We start from the raw sequence: 6,677 nt of genomic DNA, 5'->3' as shown, positions 1-6,677 counted from the left end.
ATTTATTGTGGTTCTTAAAATCTTCAAACCAATAGGTAAACTGGATTCCAGAAAGATCTTCAGTATTTGATTGGTTAGACTGATTGGTCATTTCCTGTCCCTTATTGCGTGTTCATATTGACACAAGCTCTAGGACAAATGGACATGGGTTCAAGCTTAGATGAGATTTTTACATTAATGTATGTGTGTGGAATAGGGAGGCAGTGGAAAGAGAGGATGTTATAATGTTTAAGACAGTTTTGGGTAAGTTTATGATGGATTGTCATCAACCCAATCAATATCTTTCTACTAAGTGGTACTCCTGGAGTGGAATCACAAAATATGTTGAGACCTTCCGTGACTGATATGTGTCCGAGGGACTAAAAAGCACTACAAACCCCAAAATCAAATCTTTAATTATTTGGTGCAATTCACTTCATTTTCATGTTAGTGCCCCTTCAAAAATGATACTCAGTAACTTAATATGAAGTCTCACAACACCAGGTTAAAGTCCAACAAGTTTATGTGGAATCATGAGCTTTTGGAGTGCAGCTTCTTCCTCGGGCACTCACCTGAGGAAGGAGCAGCGCCCCAAAAGCTCGTGATTCCAAATAAACCTGTTGGACTTTAGCCTGGTGTTGTGAGACTTCTTACTGTGCCCACCCCAGTCCAATGCCGGCATCTCCACATCATGACTCAGTAACTTGACAGAAATCGTTATCAATAAAGAGATTAACATTAAATAAAGATGTTGTGAACGCAACTGCCACAAGAGAGGCCAGCAATCTCATTGTCAATGGATTCCCAATGGTTGTGGAAAAAGGCTGCCTCCCTCTTCCAGTGATTAAGCAGCTAGTATGTGGATTTATCTTTCATTTTGTACAGCAACAAACCACCACCTCACTCTCCCGGGTGTGCGCTGTCTGGAACTGCGAATGGTCACTCAGCTCGGCTTAGGAGTTTCTTTCAGCTAATACCTTTCATTTCATGTGACCAGAGGTAGTACCATCTGGATGTCCAATAGTCCACTTGCATGTTGACAATTAGAAATCCAAAATTGATTATTCAGTAGCTGCTGATGATCCCAGCATCATAACATGGAGAAATCACCTTGCACTTGTGAATTCCAGTGGTCTCTTGATAGCAATATTGAGATTCTGTTAGTCACGAGGCAAACTTTCATGCAAAGCAAATCTGACAAGGTATCTCCTGTGTTTATGACAGTGAAAAAGATGATCACGGACCTTGGCAGAAGTTACAGAAACGAAGTTTTGATGAGTAATTTTCCCAAACAAAGGTGCGGTTACTTGTAAACAGTTTCATTCAATAGTTTAATAATATATAAAGTAAGAAAGAGCAAATGACTTTGTATGGCACTCCTCCCATTGTTTAAGTCCAAACATAGAACCTGCCTGGAGCATTTCAATTTTCCTAATACTCTTATTGCAGTCTGGCTTTGTTCCATTCCAATGATTCATTAGGAATTTATTCACTTTTCAAAAACTTTGAGCAAAATTCCATCCAGCACAAACAGAGCGTTCTGAACGCCAAAGTAAACAACAACAAAGGTTGCTCTTTAAATTTGTATTTCTCTCATAGCTTCTTCAACTTAGAAAAGACATGTTTTCACATTCTCTTTTTGTGTTGGGTAAATAAGTTTGCCGGCTGACTCCCTTTATAACCGGATAAACTGTTTTAATGATGTTGTTTGTTGAAAAATACTGGCAAGAGCACCAGGTGAACTTTCCTGCTCTTCTTGAAATACAAACAAAGAACAAAGAAAATTACAGCACAGGAACAGGCCCTTCAGCCCTCCAAGCCTGTGCCGACCATGCTGCCCGACTTAACTAAAACCCCCTACCCTTCCGGGGACCATATCCCTCTGTTCCCATCCTCTTCATGTACTTGTCAAGACGCCCCTTAAAAGTCACGACTGTATCTGCTTCTGCTACCTCCCCCGGCAACGAGTTCCAGGCACCCACTACCCTTTGTGTAAAAAATCTGCCTCGTACATTTCCTTTAAACCTTGCCCCTCGCACCTCAAACCTGTGCCCCCTAGTAATTGACTCTTCCACCCTGGGAAAAAGCTTCTGACTATCCACTCTGTCCATGCCTCTCATAATCTGGTAGACTTTGATCAGGTCTCCCCTCAACCTCCGTCGCTCCAGTGAGAACAAACCAAGTTTCTCCAACCTCTCCTCATAGCTAATGCCCTCCATACCAGGCAACATCCTGGCAAATCTTTTTTGTACCCTCTCCAAAGCCTCCACATGCTTCTGGTAGTGTGGCGATCAGAATTGAACACTATATTCCAAGTGCGGCCTAACTAAGGTTCTATAAAGCTGCAACATGACTTGCCAATTTTTAAACTCAATCCCCGGCCGATGAAGGCAAGCATGCCATATGCCTTCTTGACTACCTTCTCCACTTGAATTGCCACTTTCAGTGACCTGTGTACCTGCACACCCAGATCCCTTTGCCCATCAATACTCTTAAGGGTTCTGCCATTTACTTAATATTTCCTATCTGTATTAGACCTTCCAAAGTGCATTACCTCATATTTGTCCGGATTAAACTCCATCTGCCATCTCTCCGCCCAAGTCTCCAACTGATCTATATCCTGCTGTATCCTCTGATGGTCTTCATCGCTATCCGCAAATCCACCAACCTTTGTGTCGTCCGCAAACTTATTAATCAATCCAGTTACATTTTCCTCCAAATCATTTATATATATTACAAACAGCAAAGGTCCCAGCACTGACCATGGCATCTTTTACATCAACCTGAAAGCGTGGACACTTTAATGCCTCATCTCAAAGACAGCAGCTCAAAGCAGCACTCCCTCAGTTGTTATGTTGGTTTATGTGCTCAAGTCTCTGGAGTGGTACTTGACCCCTCCATAACCTTCTGATTAAAGTGCTACTAAGGAAGACCTCGGAAGTGGGCACTGTAAATAGGCTTGGCACAATTAATTGGATTTCTGTCAAAAAGACGGAATTGAGAAATAAAGTAAGAAGGTAGCCAGGCAGAGCTGCATGATTGATTGAGGGCATAGCTCTATTCTCTCTCCACAGATGCTGGCAGATCTACTGAGATTTTCCAGCATTTTGTTTTTGTTTCAGATTCCAGCATCCACAATAATTTGCTTTTATCCAAGGGCAAGGCTTGTTAGGCCTACTTTAAATAGTAATTTTTAAATATCTTCCATTCTATCAATTTAGCAGCCTTTACTTCTGTAACAGAGATCACTTTTGTCAGAGAAATACCATTACCATTATCCTCACATTTCAAAAAGATGCTGTTCAGTTTGGTTATAGTATTTGTTTCAACATCATTAGTTGTGATAATTTCTCTGGGCAACCTGCTTCAACGTGCAATTTGGCTTCATTCATGAATTTCAGCATTTAGTAGCTTTGTCCAACGTATTAGTAAATATCCTTTCCCAAAACTAATTTCATTAAACCCTAAGAAATAGGAGTAGGAGCCCATATCTTCTGGGAAATAGTCCAATAACTGCCTAACAAGGATAAACGTTGAGGTAACTAAGGTTTAAAGTTTATTTATTAGTGTCACAAGTAGGCTTACATTAACACTGCAATGAAGTTACTGTGAAAATTCCTCAGCCACTACACTCCGGCACCTGTTTGGCTACACTGAGGGAGAATTTAGCATGGCCAATGCACCTAACCGGCACGTCTTTCGGACTGTGGGAGGAAATCGGAGCGCCCGGAGGAAATCAATACAGACTATCATCCAGTGTGGCACCACCACACCTTTCCCTCCCTCTCCCTGTCACCATTCTGAAGGGACTGTTCCTCTGAGATCCATTGGTCCTCTCCTCAATTACATCCAACAGTCCCTCCTTTTCCAACACTCCTTCCCCTTCCCGTGGAACCATTCTATGTAAGTGTAAGATAATTTGTTCCTTTTACCCAGGATCCAGGAGAGGGAGGTGCAGATGGTGCCAAACGGGGGGGTGTGGGGTAGGCCCGGGCTCAGTGTTTTAGTTTTTCGTCGTCCACACAAGCAGCCAGAGTTTCAGATCTGAAAGACTGGCTTTAGAAACAAAACAGGTAGGTCCGGCTGAATTGCAATATGTTTTAAACCGGTCAGCATCAGATCACTTTCACTAGTTACTGCTGCTGCTGCTGCTTCGACCTGCAGGCAGCTTCGTGATTCCGGATTTTTTTTAAAGCCCACCCAAAAAACCACAAAGCTGCCCAAAGGTGAGGAGCAGCAAAACTGGGAATGTTCCCGCCTGAAAAATAGTCAGTTAAATCTCTATAATTTTACAATCCACTGGATACTGCTTTGGATGAGGTTTGGAGGGTGGTTGGAGACGGGTTGAGGGGGAGGCTGGGAGGATGTTGAAGGGATGTTGGAAGGGCCTTAGAGGAGGTTGATGGGGATATTAGGGGGAGGTTGGATGGGTTTTGGGGAGGTTGGGGATGTTGAAGGGGGTTGGAGGAATGTTGCAGTGAAGGTTGTGGGAAAGTTGGAGGGAGTTGGGGAGGGACGGTAGGGATTGGAGGGGAGTTGGGGAAGTAGGGGGGAGGTTGGAGAGGAGGTGGGAGAGGTAGAAAAGTGTTGAGCAATGCTGAAAGGCAGTTGGGGGATGTTGTGGGGAGGGATGGGTGTGGTTGGAATTTGGGGGAAATTAGGGGGGAGTGGGAGGGAGATGGTAGAGGCAAGATTAGATACAGAGTTGAATTATTTTGTGAGAGTAGCAATTTCTTTGCAGTCCCTTTCCTAACATCAGTTGGTTGCTCTGGCATTAATTATCAGCATTGGGCCTCCAATTGCACCATAGTTACAGTCACTCTGCCTACTGCTTGCAGATATAATGCAAGAAAGACAAAACTTACATTTATACAATGTCCCAAATCTCTTTACAGCCAATTAAGTACTTTGAGTTGTAGCTACTGGTGTTGGCAATGTTACCAAATGACGGAGCAGCTCAAGGGGCCAAATGGCCTACTCCTGCTCCCAATGAGGTGATTTGGGATAGAGGGCCTTTGTCATCAATAATTATCTTGTGAACAGTGAGTGGAATCAGGGCTGGAGTTCTGTTTATTTTGTTACGAATGGAAGTTCACTGTGGGCAGACTTTGTGAGGTGAGATTGCTAGGACAGGAGTGTGTAATGGGTTGATAGTTAATCAGTGGCTTATTTTAAACAGCACATGATTCTCGAGAGTCTTTTGCATTGACTTCAGTCTTGTCCTTTTGTCTACTTACCTATTATCCCGCTCTACCATGGTAATTTTCATGTGTTTTTGAGGTACTGATATATCGTAATAAAGTTGTGTTGCACAGTAGATATTAAAAATATATTGTAGTGAGAAGCAGCAATCAACAGTCTTCAGACTCACTGATCAGGAAACAGATACAATTAGAAACCATTCAGTCTCTGTCCTCTGAAAAAGTTCAGTTGCGCAGACACACCTGAGGGCACAGAAAAAGAAGCACCAGGCCTCATGATTTCTCTCCCTGGCCCTGCTTTTACCTCCTCCATTCTAACCATCCAAGGTCCCAAACATTCCTCCCAGGTGAATCAGCGATTTGTGTGTCTATCTTTTATTTTAATACATATTATTTGCTGCTCACAATGTGGTCTCCTCTAGACTGGGGAAGACCGAACAATGATTGGGTGTCCATTTTGCAGAACACATCCATTCCAGTGACAAACTTCCAATCACCCGTCATTTTAATTCTCCACCTTGGCCCCACTCAGTTTTCTGGTCTTGGCCTCCTGCCGTGTTCCAACAGATCTCAACACAAGCTCGAGGAACAATAACAGTATTTCATCTTTCCATTAGGCATCTCACAGCATTGGAACAACTTCAGATCCATTTTCCTTTTTTTTTAAGCTGATGTTGTTTTCCCTCCTTTTGGACAGCATCATTCTGCCATTCACACCTCCTCGAGACACACCTTTTGTTTCCTTGTCCCATTACCACGCACTTTGATCTTTCATCTGACACCATGAACTCTTTATCATTTAATCTCTCCTGCCTTTCATCAGGGCACTCACCTGATGAAGGGGCAGCGCTCCGAAAGCTTGTGCTACCAAATAAACCTGTTGGACTTTAACCTGGTGTTGTGAGACTTCTAACTGTGCCTACCCCAGTCCAATGCCAGCATTCCACATCATGCTTTTCACCCTATCATAGACCTTTTCGATTCCCTCCCCCCTCCCTTCAGCTTGTTTAAAACCTACCATACATATCTAACTTAGAATCATACAGTGCAGAAGAGGCCCTTTGGCCCATCGAGTCTGCACTGACACATTAGAAATACCTGAACTCCCACCTCATCCCATCTGTCAGCACTTGGCCCATAGCCTTGAATGTTATGATGTGCCAAGTGCTCATCCAGATACTTTATAAAGTGTGTGAGACAATTTGCCTCTACCACCCTCCCAGACAGCACATTCCAGACCATCAGCACCCTCTGGGTAAAAAAGCCTTTCCTCACATTCCCCCCTAAACCTCCTGCCCCTCACCTTTAACCTACGTCTCCTCGTGACTGACCCTTCAACTGCTCCTTATTCACTCTGTCCATGTCCCTCATAATCTTGTACATCTCGATCAGCTCACCCACTTAGTTTTCTCTACTCCACTGAAAAAAAACCCAAGGCTACCCAACCTCTCTTCATAACTTAAATGTTCCATCTCAGGCAGCATCCTGGTAAATCTC

Source organism: Mustelus asterias, chromosome 16 (assembly GCF_964213995.1).
Source record: "Mustelus asterias chromosome 16, sMusAst1.hap1.1, whole genome shotgun sequence".
Lineage (NCBI taxonomy): Eukaryota > Metazoa > Chordata > Chondrichthyes > Carcharhiniformes > Triakidae > Mustelus > Mustelus asterias.
The sequence above is the reverse complement of the archived record's forward strand: the minus strand, read 5'-3'. Positions refer to the sequence as shown.